This window comes from Mustela nivalis (assembly GCF_964662115.1).
Source record: "Mustela nivalis genome assembly, chromosome: 8".
Lineage (NCBI taxonomy): Eukaryota > Metazoa > Chordata > Mammalia > Carnivora > Mustelidae > Mustela > Mustela nivalis.
Window position 1 is genome coordinate 84877881 of NC_139027.1, and position 19115 is coordinate 84896995.

The 19115-nt window shown below is 44.8% G+C and overlaps 1 protein-coding gene across 3 annotated transcripts in view; it reads left to right on the top strand.

The window, feature by feature from the left end:
* Positions 1 to 19115, top strand: part of NCK2 (NCK adaptor protein 2) — a 148226-nt gene that overhangs the window by 58866 nt on the left and 70245 nt on the right. For all 3 annotated transcript variants that reach the window (XM_082743808.1, XM_082743807.1, XM_082743809.1), the window contains one exon: positions 16571 to 16756. The gene's annotated coding sequence lies outside the window, so the exon portion shown is untranslated. The remainder of the gene's footprint in view (positions 1 to 16570; positions 16757 to 19115) is intronic.

The window sequence follows — 19115 nt, forward strand, 5'->3', positions numbered from 1 at the left end:
GTCATGAATCGCAACGTAATGAGGATAAACTGCCAGGATGTACTTGAGGCGGCTTAGCCCGGCAGCCCAAGTGGTAGGTAAGTTTCTCCATAGATAAATGCATGTGGGGAAAATAACCTGACGTGTCCTTAAACCTTATTTTTCTGACGCAACTATTTTTGAACTCTTGCCTATTTAGAACCTAGAGCCATTCCTCCTGTTTTATAAGGGAAAAGCACTTTGTCTGTAGATGTAATATATTTTACTCTTTTCCTACTGTTGACCATTTAGGCTGTTTCTATTTTCATACGTCTTACCCAATGGCTTTTCATAGAATTGTGCAATTTTGCATTTTCGTCACCAGTGCACGAGCCTACCTGCTTCCTCATAGCCTCACCAGTAGGCTGTTTTGTCACACTGAAATTTAAAAAAAAAAAGAAAGTGTTTTTATTTTTATTTTGAAATCCATTTTAGCTTACCAAAAATTGCAAAAAGGTTACAAAAAAACTTCTGTAAACCCTGCATCCAGCTTCCTCAAATGGCAGCATTTTATTTTCTTTATTTATTTTTAAAGATTTTATTTATTTGAGAGGGAGAGTGCGAGCACAAGCAGGGGGAGCAGCAGGCAGGGAGAGGGAGAAACAGGTTTCTTGCTGAGCAGGGAGCCCAACACAGAACTTGATCCCAGGATCATGGGATCATGACCCGAGTCACTGATTGAGGCACTCAGGTGCCCCAAATGGTAACATTTTCAATAACCACAGGACAGTGATCACAATGGGAAGTTTACACTGACACAGGACTATCTGTCACCACATTTGTGGATCTCTGACAGACTGATAGGTGAGAGAGGTGGTATCTTTGTGTGACTCTAGTATGTGTTTTTTTAATTCAAGTCCAGCATTTATCTGATAGGCAGACATTTTCCTGCCCGTTTCCTTTGCCTCTTTTTTCTTGATTTGCTGGTCTTATCAATCTTAAGGAGCTCTCCCAGATCAGGAAGAGTAGACCTTGGTCTGTGTCACAAATTGCAAATATCCCTTGTCTTCTCATTTGTCTTTTGGATTTGCCTGGGGTATATTTTGCCTTGTAAAAAAAAAGTTTTTATTTTTATGTAGATGAATTCAGACATCTTTTGTGGTTTCTGGATTTTTAGTCAGAGATTAAAAAAAAAGTTTTTCCTTCAAGGCTCTAAAGAATTTCTTCCATATGTCCTTCTATACTTTTATTTTTTTTTTCACGGTAAACCTTAGCTGCATTTGGAACTCATCCTGTTGTAGGATGTGAACTGTGGCTCCATCTTCCTTCCAGATGGCTACCAAAGTCTCCCATCACTATTTATTGAGAATTCTCATCTTTTCCCCAGTGACTGGAACAAGCACCCTTTGTCATATACTAAATTCCCAGAAGCACTTGAGTCTGTTTCTGTGTTCCTATTTCCTAGTTCCATTATATGCCATGCCAAACTGGAACAGATGAGTTCTCTGAAAACTTTCTGTTATCTTAAATAAACAAAATGAAATAGCATTCTGTGAAAGTCTATAAAAAGCTAAGGACTGTGCTTGTATAGAAATAAATGAGACAGCAGAGGCCCAAAGATCACAGAGTTGTTTTGGCCTGGGGTAGAAGGCAGATGGTTCCCTCTCTTGTGTCCAGAAGTGGGTAAAATAATATCCATTGCTGGAAGGCATTTTGGTGGTCCTTACCTGGCCCAGCCTTCTGCAGTCTCGCCAGCTTCTTGGATGTTCTTGGATGTGGGAGGCAGGTTAAGCATGAATGGTAGGAAATGTGATCGAAAATAGTTAATGACAATGTATTTTTTTTCTTTTCTTTTCTTTTAAAGAAAGGGAGGGTGTGTAAGAGTTCCTTGAAGAGTTTTCTTTGATAAGTGTAGCTTCTGGACCTTGAGAAATCTGTCATTAAGAACCACAGTGTTCCTGGGACATCGTTAAGCCTTTCTCTCCATCCGTGTTTGGTGGAGATCATAACTGGTTTCCCCCTTATCACGTGGTCCTTTGGAAGAGTTCAGTGCAATTGTTCCATTCAGGTGCACTGGCTGTCCTTGGTCTCCAGCATGAGCGGCAGTGGGCATAAGCTCAAGGCCAAGGGCTCCCGAGTGAATAGCTTCCAAATTCTCACTGCACCTGTGCCTATCCCCTGACTCCTCCTCTGTGAATGGGGACTGTGAAACCTCCTGGTGTCAGGACTCAATGTGATGATAATGGAGGGAAAGTGCTCAGCCTGGTTTGTGGCGCCCAGGAAATGCTGAGGAAAGGCTTGCGGCTTCACTGGTCTGTTTCCTTCCCTTGTTAGTGCATGAAACTCTGAGCCCCACAATTCCTGGATTTGCAAGCTGAAGGAAGGTAGGATATAATTTGGGAGTAAATAAGAGAGGGGGGGATATACGTGTTCGAGTGGCGCGTGGCCTGCTGAACCACAGATGAGGTGAGGCAAGCTTCACGTTCGAAGGTCTAAACCGAGAAGGTGTTCTTTCTCTCACGGTTTGTCTGAGAGAGGGACTCAGCACAGGCGTGTTGTGTGTTGTCCTGTGTGACCAGCAGCAGGAGCAGGATGGATCAACATCCATGTACATTTTTGTAAAAGATTTTATTTATTTATTTGACGGAGAGAGAGATCACAAGCAGACAGAGAGGCAGACAGAGAGAGTGGGGGGGAAGCAGGCTCCCCGCTGAGCAGAGAGCCCTATGCGAGACTCAATCCCAGGACCCTGGGATCATGACTGAACCGAAGGCAGCGGCTTAACCCACTGAGCCACCCAGGCGCCCATCCATGTACATTTTTGTTGCTGTTCTTTGTCCAAAAGAATAATCCTCAAAATGGAGTGGACAGAACAGGTCTTGAGAAGGAATGAAAGCTGAAAAGGAGAAAAGGAAGGAGAAGAGCCCCTGACTGCTTTGCACTCACACACTGAGGTTCAGATGAAGTCTGTGGAACCCCTATTGATACTCTCTGTGGCCTTGAAGGGAAGACGTACCAGAAGGATGGAGATGGCGAATGTTCTGATTTTCTAAATGGTGAGAAGAGCAGAATCAGGAAAGTGGTCTTTAAACAGATTACAGAATGGAGATGAAAGCCTGTCGGCACCTCCCCTCCTTGATGCCTTTTGACTGGATGTCAGCAGGGAGTCTGGATGAAGTTGGACCCACTTAGATCTCTAGCGCAGATGCACCTGCTCACCTTGGGCCCTCCCCTCTTGACCACGGTCACTCTTTAGGAGCCTTCTGGGCTGTTGCTTCTTGGCAATTTGTCTGTGGTCATCTGCCCTCCCTGTGCTCTGCTCCCCCAATCCTGTCCACTGACCAAGTGCCCTTGACTTCCTGAGCTTACCCCCAGATTATCTTGTGCGGTCCGTATGAGGTTGGGGAACAGCCAGTGTTTTTTCACGGTCATAGTCACTTTCCACACACAAAAAAGGGTGTATAGTATCGACAGACAGAAAAGGAGAAAATCCGAGGGACAGAGTAGGTGAGTGAGTCAGAGCTCTGGGGAGTAAGGGGAGTGGCTCACGGCACAAAGGAATGATAGGGAGTGCCAGGGCTAGAGGAGAAAGGACATTTCTCACCTCCACTCATTGTCCTCTGATCTCCCAGGTGGCTAAGCTTATCTCTTCTGATAACAGCTAGGGGAGGGGGGCATCATTCTTGGTGTTCTCTGGCTGGCCCCATTCAAAGGTTGGGGGTGTGGGGGCTGGCTGCCAGGAGAGGAGTGGTGTTTCAGTGTGTCACAGGGGGAGCAAAGCAGTGTTTTCTCTGAGTGTCCCACCCTGTACCTGGAATTTGCTGGGTGCTTCTTGTGCTTCTTGCTGTATACAGCACATTTGTAAGGCAATCCTTTTCTCTTCATCCTCTGTTTTATAGGCGAAAACTTAAGCTTTGGACAGAGTAAACCATCTGGCCAGAAGACAGAGCCAAGCAGGGGCGGGGCTGGCATTTCATCTCAAAGCCAAAGCTCCTTCACCAAATTGGGCCACAGGCCCATCTCTGCGTCTTGAACTATTATGTGGATTAGGACGCACGGCCACAGCCACAGGACAGGGACTGCTCGCTTGATCTTCCCCGAGTCCAGGTCTCAGCCACGTACTGTTCTTCGCTGTAACCTGTGCCTCAGCGTGGATGTTAACCTGTGTGTCCGTTGTAAATAGATGGAGAGACCGGGGTCGTCCATAACTGTAGCAGAGTCCAGAACTCTCATGGAGCTGGGACAGGGTTCTGACACTGGCGTGGTGAGGTGCCACAGGGGGACGTGTGAGGATCACGTGCCACTCCGAAAACACCTTCCCCAGGTGTAGTGAGAGGCCAGCCCCCACGGTACAGGTGTGATGCTGCCTGAGGAGCAGGGCGGGGTCAGGCATCCTCACTGTGAGCTAGCTCCAGAAGTTCGTTTCCTGTGGTGCCGTCCTCATCTGAGTACCTGCACCACTTACAGGGGTGATTGATAACGACCCGTAGCATCCTGGGTCCCCGTTTTGGCTCTTCCAAAGAGTTGGAAGAGTTCCAAGAGACAACAAAAAGTTGTCTCTTGTGTCTGCCTTGTGGGGGCGAAGCATGTCTGTCATGTATGCTGTGTGTTCAGCGCCCGGCACGGTACTGGTTCAGAACATACTTGTTGGATGAATTAACTTGAAGTCTGTCTAGAAGCTGGAACAGCGTTGGGATGATACGTTTCAGGGAGTTTTGGCAGTGTTCCAGCAAGGAAGGTTTTGCTTGGAGAAGAGATCCCGACATCACCGTTTCTCCAACTATTGGAAGATTGGTCTCAGGAAAGCAAGATTAGCACTTTGTGTTGCATCATAAATTATTTTTTAACTAAAGCTGTTATGTTTACACACACACACTATATATATACACACACACACACACACACACAACACACACTCAGTTTGTCTCCTTAGACTTTTTTATTTTTTAAAGCAGATATTAGGTATTTTGGAGAGCACACATCTGTTTTAGAAGTTATCTTGCACAGTTCAGCTCATTTTTTTTTTTTTTCTAATAGGTGAGTTTTCTTGTAGCAAATGAAATAAAGAAGCCCTGCTGTGTCATCTTCTATTTGACTTTGGTCCCTGACCAGCCCGAGTTCCTTAGGAAGGACGACAGCTGTGTTGTGCCTTATATCTGTACAGTGTTTGAACACAGCAGATGTGCAACACATTTTCACTGAATAAGTATGACTTTTGTTCCACTGGTGAGGTGACTGAAACTGCCTTCAAGGAAACCTAGACTTTGGGGCGAAGTAGCAACCCCAATATCCTGTAAGTAAGACACAGAACAGGGATTTGCATCCAGTTGAAAACAATGTCCTCGCGTCCTCTACATTATATGCAGTGGCATGGTCAGTTTCATTACCTGGATTCATCTTCTTTCAGACAACCCTTGTATTTGAATATTTAGGGTTGAGAGAATAGGGCTTCTTGAATCGGCCCTTTTCACCTTCTAGTCTTTTCTCTGTTGTACTGGTTCTTAACTGGGGCTGGTATTTCAAGCACCTAGGAGCTTTTTATAGACTGCAGATACCCTAAATCAGTAGGTCTGGGGCAGGGTAGGGGGTGGGAGAGTCTGTTTGGAATGAAGAGGCAAGCCGGAGTCCTTTCCATTTCTTGAATGCATGGTTAGAACACTCAAGAGTTTGGCTGTTGTGCATAGCTGAAGATACTCTCTATTTTGCCGAGTTGGAAATCTGACAGGTTGTAAGGTGAAAGAGAAATTGAACTCGTGAGCTGGGTCTGTTTTTTCCTGCAGCCTCTCAAAGGTTTTGGCTATGCTTGCATGTTTTTATGGGACGAATTCCATGCCGAGAGGCAATTGTGAATTTTAGAGTTTACTGATTTCAAGACAAACTACATAAAGGGTTGGTTGAGTAAAATGGTGAATTCAGAGAAAGTTTGAAATCTCTTCCTGATTCGTTTCTTCTGTGCTTATATAAGACTGCACTGTGGGGTGGAAGTTTATCATTTCATAATGTGTATAAATGAAGGGATCAAAGCTGCTTTTTTTTTTTTACCGTTTACACTTGGTGAGGATTATCTGAGAAAACCTGGCAGAACAAGGAAATGGGTTTGACTTTCTGCCAGGTGGTCATTGAAATGTTTTTTTCCTTTGTGTCCAGTTAAAAGGCTGGGCATGTAGATTTTCATGCTCTTGTCTGGTTTCAGCTTTGGAAATGCTTACACAGCTAATCTGGCATTTGTGATTATTTCCACTTCGAGCTCACCAGGAGGCTCTTTGGGGAGATTCAGACAGAAATGACTTAATTGGATTTCAGCGCACTCACAGTAGTTGAATGGCTTTATGGATGGCATTAATTGGGCAGCTGCCATAGGAAGTCATATATATATATATATATATATATATATATATATATATACATATAAATTTTTTTTTGAACTCTAGAATTTCAAAGTATTCTTTGATTCATTCCCTCTCATTGGTTCATTGCTAATTTATTTAACAAATAAAAAACTCAAGAAAAATGAATTGATAACAGTAGAATTCAGAAATACGGTTCATAAGTAGAACTTTCATTTGGTTTTGGCATAGTTACGTTATTATCTATACTTGAGTCTCCTTGTTGACACTCGCGGGCTGGCTTTAGGACAGTTGTATAAGGGATGCAGGGTCTCTTGGATTGAAATTTGGGAGGAAAGGATTCTGGACCAGATGGCACTGAATGCTGTAGGGTATTGGACAATTGCAACAGATCTTACAAATATAATTAAAGAAGTGAAAGTTTATTGGATGATAAATGTCTGTTATTACCATTTTATTGAGCACCTGCCATGTGGCCAAGCCATATGGACCTCAGCATGTGGAGGTCCTTTCCTGGAGGCTCTTCCTGTCTAGATAGCCTTTTAGTAGGGGAGTTTATGATTATACGAGAATAATTTCCACAGGAACATCTTCCATTCCTATAGAATGTCCCCAGACAGGGAACTGTTTGAGTTCATTTCTGAACAATGAGTTGGATTTAGCCAGATAGTGGCTTTGGGAACCTGGAATAAAGAGTAGACATAAAGTCACAGAATTGTGAAAGCATCTGGCATTTGGGGAAAATGTGGCTGAAACACACTTTGACCATTTTAGGAATTTTTAAAAGTAGCTTAAGGGTACTTTCGGAACACAGTATTATTAAAATTCCTGTTCATTTGGAATAATCATAAATTTGTTCTCTCTTAGTTAAACTTGATAACTTTTAACGCCCCCCCCCTTAAAAAAACGATTCTATTTATTTATTTGACAGACAGAGATCACAAGTAGGCAAGAGAGGCAGGCAGAGAGAGAGGAGGAAGCAGGCTCCCTGCTGAGCAGAGCTCAATCTGGGGCTCAATGAGGGGCTTGGTCCCAGGACCCTGGGACCATGACCTGAGCCCAAGGCAGAGGCTTTAACCCACTGAGCCCCCCAGGTGCCCATTAACCCCTTTTTTGGATGGCAACATTTAACTTACTCAACTTCTTTTCATTACATATTTTATGGAATTTTAGAGAGTAATTTAGGGGATACTATAGTATCTATATGAGCATCACCCCTACTTAAAAGTGGGGAAAACAAATCAAGTTTATTCAGTACCCATCATAAGTAACATAGGATAATGTGCAGTGAGATTTCCCCCCCGCCCCCAGCAGTCTCTTAGAAGCAAATTTATTCTGTGGGAGGCTTCTCGGTTACCAGTGATACACAGAATTCAAACCAACCACCTTCCCACAAAATCTTTCTCTAGAACTTAATGGTTCTGTATGCTTCCATGGTCTTCTCTGGTGCCAAAGGTCATGGACTGTTCCCAGTCTTTTTTTAACTTATTACCTTCATCTAATAGCTGTAAAACTCATGTCCCCGACCCTCACATTGAGAGTCCTGTTTTGGTGTCTTAGAAAGCCACTGAAGTGATCCAGAACAAAGATGGGGTCTGAGTAAGCCCCAGATCCCTAGAGTACTAAAATCTGCATCAGTATGTGTGGTTCACTCACTTGAGGTTACAGTGATTTAGTCCTGAGTTAATTAGAACCCAGGCCCTGACGTGAGCAGCTCTCTCCGGATGTTTCCATTCTGTGATGCCCGTGCGTGTCTGCTGCAGACTCGGCAGATCTAGTGTTCTCTCTAAAATTAATGTGTGGCGCTAAAACAACACCAAGGTGTTGAACTTGAAGGGTAGGGGAAAGAAAGGATTTGAGGTTTCTGATTTGGTTAATTCTGGGCTTAGATTTATATAAAACAATTAAAATGTTCCTTGTAGGAAGAAAAAAGGACTCTTGTTTTAGAGGAATAGAGGGGAAAGCATTCTCAGTGGGGTAGTTTGGGGGTGTGAATGCTGCCTTTCTGGGGTTATGTAAGAATGTCCCATCAGTGAAACCATGCCACCTTATGCTCATCTGCCCCACCAGTGGTTTTTTTTTTTTTTAAACATTTTCTTAAAAACCAGAAGAACATCATTCAGTGCTTGGACTATTTTAACTTTGAGTCTTAGGTATTATATACCTATTCCCAGTTGAAGAAGGAGAGCGGGACCTTTTCTCTCTGAAGGGCCCAGAAGTGACAGCATGCCCTTGATCCCAAGGAGGATCACGCTTGAGCATGGGCCCAGCGGAAAGGACGGAAGCAGAGAAGTGCACCGATAACATCACCACCTCCGGTCTGTTTTGTCATTTGCTGACTCATTGATTAACTGGGTTGCTCTCTGGGTACCAAGTATGGGGTCAGCGCTGGGACCCTGCGCCTGAGAAAGTCTTCTATCAGATGAACCCCTTGCTCACTGCCCATTCTCTGGAAGTGCCAGGGTGGAGGACGATGTAAAACAGCGTCAGGGAGATGAAATTTACAGCATCCAGAATGCTGGGGATTCTGCAGAACAAATGACTCCGTTTCTTCAACAAATCATCCTTCCAATAAAATAGATTTAAAGTGACTTAAAAGACATGCAAGACATTGTAATTTATAGACATTATTTGGATCCTGATTCAAATAAATCGGCTATAAGAAGACATTTACGAGAAAATTTGGGGAGTGGGAACACTATGAGGTTTATATTAAGGAATACATGATTATTTTCGGTGTTATAATGGAGTTGTACTTATCTGTTGGTGGTATATACTGAAGTCTGTACAAATAAAGTAATTTTTCTGTGGGATTTGCTTTCAAGTCCCCTAGTTGGGGTTAGGGCCTCGTGGATTGGCTTAGATCCATAAATGTTGAGGTTTAAGTGTTAAGGTAGGTGGGGACATATATCCTGGTTATTTTTATAGATGGTTAAATACCTACATTAAGATGCAAAGAACAGGGGCTGTGGTACAGTATGGTGAATGCCACAATAGGAGGGAAGGCAAGACTTGGAAGTGTGTTCCCAGAGGTGGCAGTATTTAAACTGGGTTTTAAAGAAAGTAGGAAAACTAGAGAATCCGTTCCTTTTGTGCTCAGGAGGAAGGAGGCAGGGAGATGCTCTGTGATTTTTCTGGTGGATTTAGTACTGACTGGTTCCTTCTATTCATTCATTCCTGCATTCATTTAGGGCTTATTTTTCAGGTTCTTGTTGTATGTGTTGTATGTAGTGAGAATTTGTGGGGTAACAGTCTGGTGAAGGAGATGATATATTGGTTTGCCAAGGCTTCCATGACAAAAATACCAAGGACTGGGTGGCTTAAATAACAAAACTTTATTTTCTCATAATTCTGGAGGCTAGAAGTCCAAGATCAAGGCGTTGGCAGGTTTGGTTTCTCCTGAGGTTCTTTTCTTGTCTTGTGGATGGCCGCCATCTTGCTGCCTCCTTGCACAGCCATCCCTCTGTGCTTGCACATCCCTAGTGGCTCTTCCTATTCTCAGAAGGACACCAGTTATATTGGATGAGCCTCAGTCTCCATTTAACCTAGTGACCTCATTAAAGATCCCGTTTCCAAATACTGTTACGTTCTGAGGTACTGGGGGTTAGGACTTCAGCATATGAATATTGGGGGACAAAATTTAAACCCAGAGGGAGAGTGTTTAACTGCCTCTGGAGACATCTGGGAATTCTTCCCAGAGGAGGGGCCTTGAACAGCCTCTTGCAAGAGGGTAGGATTTCACTCCTCCCCTGCGCACTGGGGGCAAGACCGGGGAGGGACCCGAGAGAGTTGGCAGGGAGTGCCCAAAGATGAGCTGAAGGCGGGGGAGAGAGCTTTGCAGCCCAAGATGGTGAGCAGCCATTTTAGCAGAGGAGATCTGAAATGGCAGACCAGGAATGGAGAGGAGGCCCTGATGGTAAGGGCTTGTACGGGGCTGGGTTGGGGGTGGATGAGAAGGCAGGGAGAGAGCACGTGCCCCAGGTGCCCCAGGGCAGCCAGGTGGGTCTTCTCTCCAGAAGACTGGCAGTGAAAAGAAATGGGGAAGATGATGGGGTTTTATCTAATAACTTAACATCCTAATCACCAGAGTAACACAGAGTTGTAAAAATGTTACGGAAAAGAATAAAGTAAAAAAGTAAAGTCATAACTCCTCACCCCAGTTTCCACCCTACCAACAGCCTGTGCTTGGCCTTGCCTGCTTTTGAAGATTCTATTTTTTTTAAAAATGTGAGGAAGTGTGTGTGAGTGTGTACAGTTGTGAGAGGGAGAGAGAGAAGGGGCGGGAGCAAAGGAGGATCTGCTCCCCCCAACCCATTTGTTGGCTTTGGCCTTTATCGGCATTTCCCCCATGCTTCCAGTCCTTTGTCCCCCAAAAGGTAAGGGACATGAACTTCAGCAAAATAATCAAAATAATTCTTACACACATTAAAGTTAAATCTTTTGGACCACCTGGTGCCCCTGAATTATCTCAGATGAGATTTCAGAGCCTGTATGCCTGCCTGCCTGCCTTCCTGTCCTGCTGTCTTTTTAAAACGAAGAGGGGGTTCGCACAAGTTTTATTCAGTAGTGCATTTTAGTGCTTAAAGTTTATTTTTGTGAGTGTGCTTTTTATTGGTTTTGTAACTACCTGCAGCAACTAAACCCTGTGTCATAAAGAACACTTGCGAGTCTTCTAAAAATGTTACAGCTGTACCGATGCTGTAGATCTCTGCTTATGCCACGTCTTTCACAGATTGAAGGTTTGTGGCCTCCCTGGGCTGTGCAAGCCTGTTGGTGCCATTTTTCCAAGGGTATTTGCTTGCTTCATTTCTTTATGTCACGTTTGGGTAAGGGTTGCAGTATTTCCAACCTTTGCATTATTATTAATTTGTTATGGTGATCTGTGATTAGTGATGACTCCCCAGGAGCTCAGATGACAGCTGGTAGCATTTTTTAGCAAAAAAGTATTTTCTGATTAAGACAAGTGCGCTGTTTTGGTTTTTTTAGACCTAATGTTAATGCACACATAATTGGCTGCATTCTAATATAAACGTAACTTTAAATGTACCGGAAAGCTAAAAAAAAAACTCATGACTTGTTTTTTGCAATAGTGACTTTGTTGCAGTGGTCTGGACCTGTAGCCACAGTATGTCCAAGGTATGCCTGTTTATGTCTTTAGATCATCTAGTTACCACACTGAGAGGTGTAGTAAGGCTTTTTATGCCGATTCTGAAAACTTATTTGGACTAGCAGGGAGGCTCTTAAGAGTGACACCTTATCAGACCTTTTGCAGGATGGAATATTGTTGTATTGAAGAGGCTGCCATCAAATGTATAAACAAAAAGTCTTTATAAACCATTGGAAATGGCGTTGCTCGTCAGATTCCTATCTGTTAGAATTTTTCGTCAGTGGACTGTAACATTTAAATTCATATTAAGATTTACATTATGACTTTTTTGGTAGTGGTATTTTAGATAAGCTTTGATTTTTGGGGGCGGGGGTACCGCATGATCAATTTTTGATCATTCTTAGACCCATTTGCCTGTCAAAGCTACAGAATCAGGGCTGAGGCACCCTGGGCATGGTGGAGGAAACAGGCAGAGTCATACAGGGCTTTGGGCTTGCTGAGCTGGGCCTGAAACCCCCATTCTCCTGTCCTGTGGTCACTTGCCACTTTCTCTGGCCTCTTTATATGTGGTTGACCCCACTGCCTGCAGTTCTGCTCTTTTTTTCAGTCCCAGGAGGCAGAAATCTCTGTTATTTTAGAACATAGAAACCTCAGAGTTGAAAATCTGACCATTTATGCTCCTCCCCAGACATGTGATACCTCTTGGAGGCTGTTCAGAGAGTTAGAAATTAATACTTTTTTTTTTTTTAAGCACTTTCATTAACCAACTTCTAATCAACAGATAGAATCAACTGAGAACCAGCTTTATCATTTAGAGCCGATACAAATCTAGCCTAGTGCAGAAAACTGCTTAATCCTGCTTAGGACTGCTTTATGTTGAGTAAAAAATCCTAATTTCGTGGGACTGTTTGAAATTTTGGTAACTAGCTTATGGCCTTCGGTACCCTCTGGGCCCTGACCGGGAACCACCAGGCATGGGGGAGGAAACCGGGCTTGAGTTTTAGCCCAAGCCATTCAAGGAGACTTTTGTGTAGCTTTGTTCGTGTCTGAAATGAGCACTTTTGCCCCGGAATAAAGTTATCCACCAGGTAGTTTCGTAGGAATGAAATATAGTTTGTACTGCCAGAAGTCAGCAAGGCAGCCTGTCCCAAGGCAGTGACCTTCCATATTTGTTCTGAGCTGAATGTCCCTTAGACCACCGTGGGGCCCATGTGCTCTGAAGAGGGGTCTCACTTGGGGAGAGTGAGGAGGGACAGTAAGGATGAGAGGAGGCTGTGGCATTCATGAGCCCAGAGGCCTAGGATAGTCACGTGATTCCCACCCACAGGAAAGAAGAAAGATAATTGCCTTCTGTGCAGTCTATAGATTAGGGGTCTGGGGGTTCTCTGGGTGTGTGTGGCATATGTAAGATTGAATTGTGATGCCCACCTGAGACGTCCTGCGAGTGTGTAGGTTTTGTGTTGTACTCGACCCAGTCAGATCGTGGTTTTCAGCAATTCTGGGTTTGCTGCGTTAACATCTAAGAGGGACCCTTCCTTTGAAAACAAAGCGGTGTGTCCCTTCGCGGGCTGGCCCCTTTGCCGTTGTACTGGAGAGGCTGAAGCCGGCCTCCCAGGGTAGCAGACAACTCCCGACGGAGGCCACCGGCAGACCTCGCCTGAGTGTCCAGGCTTGACATGTCAATGGTGATCTTTTTTGAGAAGAAAGAGCGAGGCTGGGCTTTGAAATCACACCAGGGGAGGTTCAGGTTCCGGTTGGGCCATATCTGCTGCTTTAGCTCCTGAGCTCAGTGATAGGGTTTGTCTCGCAGGGTCCTCAGGAGGGCAGAATACCAGTGCCAGGTCTCACTGGGACCAGGACAAACCCTGCTCCTCCCTGCCCGTGATGTGGCTCCATTTCTGTGACTCAAGGAGGTAAAGTGGTATCTATCCCCTGGGCGCTCAGGCTGAGGCTCTGGAAGAGCCAGGAACGTTGGCCACCAAGCCGTCGAGTCCAGCACACGGCCATCAGCAGAAGGGGGCACGCACATGCCCTCCTACTAACCCTTAGTGACTCTCCGGCGTGAAGTGCGTTCATGACAGACATCACGCTGGACCTCCTTACAGGTGTGAAGGAAACTGCCTGGGACCAAGACGAGTCTCCTGCTGCCCCAGGCACTGGAAGTTTAAGTGAGGCTAGGCTAGTCAACAGGGGCATCTCGGGGTCAGGCTGTGGCCCCAGGACCGGCAGTGCTCCGAGGCACGCACATCGAGGCCCTGAGACACGCAAGCCCTCACAGTGGAAGCAAGTGCTGCCTGTCCCCCCTGCTCCCCCCTGCCCCATACACACTAAAGACCAGGGAAAAGCCCCACGTTGTGGCTTGGGTTTTTCAAAACACAGTTGGGAAAGAAAGAAAACGTCAGTGTTACAGAGAATTCGGATAATCTCGTGGATTTCACAGAGATGAAATTTTTTGTTATTAGGGGTCCAAAATAATGCAGAGAGGGAGATATATTTGGTATTAGGGTTAATTCCTTTCTGATCATGCCTCTTCCTCTTGTGTTTCTAAAGTGAGATGTACAGGGAGCTAGGGGAGAAATATTTTCAAAGGAAAACATAGACCCATTGCATACAGTCCCATCTGCCTGAAGTGTGCAGTGTAGACGGGCCTTGAGTGGGTTCTCAGGTGAGAGCCTTCTACGCCCCAGCTGACCCTGTGCCTGGTAGTGTTTGGAGTCGGAGGTGGTTTTTGCACAAGAGTGTCTGCTTTCCTGATGGGGTTGGATCTTTGTACTTAAGATCTGATTTGAAGTGTTTTTCCTTAACAGAGGTTTGAACATGCTAATAACCCGACCCATTAGACATGGGCCATGGGCAGGCTACCCTGAAACCCAGGATGACAGAGGTTTGACCCCTCGGTTTATTTCCATTTGAGGTGTACGTCCATTTCATTGATGGCTTGTCAATGAAATGCTTTTCTCCAAGGAAATGCTGCAGCTTGAATCCCAGATAGCCACGGGCACCTTGGAAGGAACTTGAAATGGTGCCGCTTTGATCGGAGCTCCTCCATGTGTTCAAATTCTGCTCTGTTCCACCAGGCTTTTCCACCTTACCCATGACACTGAGTATCAGAGGACTGGGCTTCTAGATCCCGCCTGTAGTTCCTCAGCTGTGGACTGGTGAAGACGTCAGCTGGGGCACAGGGCTGGCCATTGCTGTGGTGGGTCTAGAATTTCGGAGGCCTGCATTCCTCCCTGAAGACTGTTAAGGAAAACCCTTCACTTCCCGGAGAAAGTTAATTTGTGAAAAAGTAGGTGTTGATAACTATTGTGGAGGGTTATTATGAGAGTTTAAAAATCTCACTGTTGAGAGCGCGGTGCGTCCAGAGCGAGGGCTGTATGCCCAGACAGCTCTTCTAGCCGCCCCCTCACCATGGCCTAGGGGATCCAACCCAGCTAAATTCGCTTTTCAGTTAAAATTTTAAAAATCCAGCTTATACCTCTGAAAATACTAATACGGAGGTGGCATTTGTGTGCATGACTGTTTAATCGGCGGCTTTCTTCGGTAAGCGCAGTAAAAGGAAATACAACGCTTGGCCAGGACCTGAGTCCAGATTCCAAATCTATTTCTGGAAGCCCTGTCATTTTATCGTCAACATTCAGCAGCGGGAAGGGTGTAATTGTCCAGGTCCACATTTACTGTCTTGCCCCAATCTAGTATTCCTCTCGTGTTCCAGCATCACCTTTTCCCTGTCAAATTGTGTGCTTGTTTGTTTGTTTTTTCCAAGTCCTGCAGCCTCGGGGGCTCCCGGGTGGTTCTGTTGGTTAAGTGTCCTACTCCTGATTCTGCGTGAATCTCCATCTCAGGGTTGAGAGATCAAGCCCTACATTGGGTTCCACACTCAGTGTGGAGTCTGCTTGAGACTTTCTCTCCCTCTGCCCCTCCTCCTTCCCCTGCTCTCTTTCTCTCTCTCTCTCTCAAGTAAATAAATCTTGAAAAAAATCATGCAGCCTTTAAAATAATGCTAGAGTGCACAAAGAGGAATTAATTTTTTAATCAAAATTTATGAACTTGCTGTATAACATTTTTATGAAAGTCCTACTTGACTTATCTTTTTCTATTTGACTAAAATAGAATTTGATTTTTCTATGGGGTATTTAACGTTTTGGGTCACAATCATGCCAGGGATGAATTAATAGATCTTCTCTGAGTGAACTGTCAGGACAGAGCCCCTCTAGGTTTGAAATGTAATTAAAAATGTCACTGAACTCTCTTGGAGGTCCGCAGAGCTTCAGGGACCTCTCAACAATGCCAGCAAGGACTGAAAATAGCCACCCAAGTTCAGAGAACATAAGGCAGCAGTGGACTGTCCAGGAGCAGGAGGGAGAGGCTACCAGTCACCTCTGTCAGGCTTCTCTTGTCTCAGCTTCCTTGTAGTTTCAGGATACTATTCTCAGATTTCCTACACGGATGTTTTTAGCACAAGGCTATGGGTCCAGTAGGGGGGCCTCCCACCTCTCAGTAAATGGCCGGGGCAGGAAACCTCCAAAAGAGGAACGAGTCTCTAAATTTAAATATCCATGCTCTCTGCAACCCTTCTGCCTTAATTAAGCTCTCAGACTTGCTTCCTTTCCACTTGGCACACCTTTCTTTTGTTTTTGGCAGGTTAAAGGGTGTGGGGAGGAGCTGTCTCGGGGAGGAGGGCTGGAAGAATCTTGGGAACATAGGTACCTTGTTGGCAGCCACCTGTCCCGGCCTTCCCCATCTCTTCCCTCCACAGAGCCTCAGAGCTGATAGCAGGGAGCCGAAGGGAGAGGAGGAGCATACTTTTGTTTGGGTAGAGGTCAGTAGGTGCAAAGCATCCTGTTTCTGGGGTGTATGAAAAATACTGGTTTCATGAGGCACCTGGGTGGCTCAGTGGGTTAAAGCCTCTGCCTTACGGCTCAGGTCATGATCTCAGGGTCCTAGGATCAAGTTCCGAGTGGTGCTCCCTGCTCAGCGGGGAGCCTGCTTCCCCCTCTCTTTCTGCCTGTCTCTACCTACTTATGATCTCTGTCTGTCAAATAAATAAAATCTAAAAAAAAAGTTAAAAAAAAATACTGGTTTCAGGCAAATAAATAATCATGCAGTTTCTTGCAAGCAGGCATTCCTAATGTTTTTTTTTCTTGTTTCCTTTCAGATTCCCTATGTTCCTTTTATACGAGTGATTGCCCAGATCATAATTCTCTGCTGAGATTTGGGGTTTTTTTTCAAGAATTTGGAGAATCCCGGCAGCTTTGTAACTTCAAGTGTGTCACCAGCTGGCAATTTCACTTTTCAAGGCATTCTGCATTTGCCAGTCATCTCTTACAACTGAGTGCCAAAGGTAAGTGTGCAGTGCCCTGCTTAAAACAGATGCAAGAAGTTGGTGCTTTTGTCTCAGTCCAGTGCTTGATCTGCAGTATAGGTTTTACCTAAGTTAAATGGCAGTTAAGTGTGGCCCCGATGAGCTGAGCCATGTCATGTTCAAGTTTCCAAGGGCTCTGGTTCAAAAATGAGATCGCTGTTCCTGCGTCAGCACGTGACAGCATGGGGTAGCTAGGAAGCAGAATGGTGGGTGTCCCCCACTGTAAGTGCCCTGGCGCCCATCTCTGCGGCCCAACAGTGGTCTTGAGTGGGGCCTTGAGCAAGGCCTTCTCTGTGCTGCTTTGGGAGCAGGAGATAAACAAGAAGTGCCTTCAGGCTACTTTTAGTTGAGTAAATGTTCCTTCTGACCTTGGTCTTGGGAAGATAAGGCTCTGTGAAAACACGCAAACAGGTAAAGGATTCTGGGGAATGTTTTGCTTGCTTTTATGGGAAATCGGCTCATGCGTGCTAAAACTATACCCAGAAGATAGCCTGTGGGCTCGGAGGTCCAGGGGTCCTGTAGTAACAGGTACTGGACAAAAACAGGTGTCTGCATAACAGAGTGATTTCTCAGCCCTAAAATGTTGTTTGGGACATTTGATTTAAATATAAGAGTTGTGGTTTGGGGGCGCCTGAGTGGCTCAGTGGGTTAAGCCGCTTCAGCTCAGGTCATGATCTCAGGGTCCTGGGATCGAGCCCCGCATCGGGCTCTCTGCTCAGCAGGGAGCCTGCTTCCTACTCTCCCTCTCTGCCTGCCTCTCTGCCTACTTGTGATCTCTCTCTGTCAAATAAATAAATAAAATCTTAAAGAAAAAAAAAAAAGAGTTGTGGTTTGTTCGTCTGATTAATCTGGTGGTCTCTCTCTGGCTGGGCCGTGCCGAGTGCTTTTTGAGAAGGTACGGTTTCATCCTCAGTAGGGAGAGCACCCAGTTCCTGGGCTTTCCTTCAGAGCCTTATTTTGCCTGTGTTAGCCACAACTTGTTTTAAACTATTCTTGGATCTATAGCTTTGGACTGTAAACTCTCTTGGTGTGATATTCATTAAGTTTATTAGTTTAATATAAATTAGAATTGTCTTTCATTTGGTCTAAAACTACTATTAAACTTCTTATGAGTGGGGTTCCCCCCGCCCCCTTGACCACTTCTTTTTTTTCTTTTTCTTTTTTGAAGGCTTCTTGATATTACTTATGTTCCCTTCTGATGTGTGGTAACAAGAATAGCGCAGAAATAATATGTAGTATTTCATAAGGGTAGGATTAAGTGTCTAGGTGTCTTCACCTTATTATCCTTTCTGGTTTCATTTGGAGGAAATGACATGTCTCACTTAGAGTGTTGTGATTTCCAAATCTAGGTCCTGGTTTGGAATCTAGAGCTCGGAGTTAATGTTGTGCAGCCTGATTCTACACCCTCCTTCCTTCCTCCCGCTATGCTCAGACTTATTCTGACCCTGCTTCCTGGACATGTCTTTTCTTAGCTCTCCACCCCCTCATGCGTTAATGGAAAGAAACCCAAGTTTCTCTTGCAGACCTGATAAAAGATAAGTATCGTTGGGGGTGTGAGACGTCCAGTCCTAGGAGATTTCTGTTACACAGGAAAGCTCTTACTCGGAGCACTTCAGTTTTGTTTTGTTTTATTTTTTTTAATTGCCATTGGAGTGGAACCTTTTAAGACTTAGTCTTTTATAAATGCAGTCACATATTTCATGGCAACAAGCAAAAAATGAGCACAAATCCTCAAAGCTGATCATCAGAATTCATCAGTAATTTGTCAGTATCAGCATCTGACACTTCATGATATTAACACCCTTAATCACTCCAGTGACTCTGAAGGTTTGTCTTCCGCAGAGAGTGGTGGGCAGGGAGGGGTTACACACACTCCCAGCAGCGTGTTCCGCAGGTGTCAGTGACTCTTGGGCAAGTGGTTGATTCCTGGGTACAATTAGGTAGAGGACCATTCATAACCGTGGAAAGATACTTACAAAAATATTCATACCCATATTACTTTAAAGAATTAATTTTTATAAGCTCATGACATCCATGGCCAAAACTTCTTAAAAATTACTTTTGTGGTTTGGATTAAATATCCAATGGGAAAATCTTTAGATGCATCCATTCATGTAATAAATATTGTGAGCACCAACTGGATTCTAGATTATTTTTCTTAGTGTTTTAGCAGCTACAAAAATAGATAAAATAAGCTCCAGACAGCATTTTTCTCTAGCCCTTGTGGGATAGGGGCAGGACCCTGACAGCTCTGGCTGGGGTCCCTGGTGCCCAAGGCAGAGGGGACTGTCCCTCAGAGAGGTGTCTGGAAGTCACAGGAAGCTGTGTTTGGAGTGAG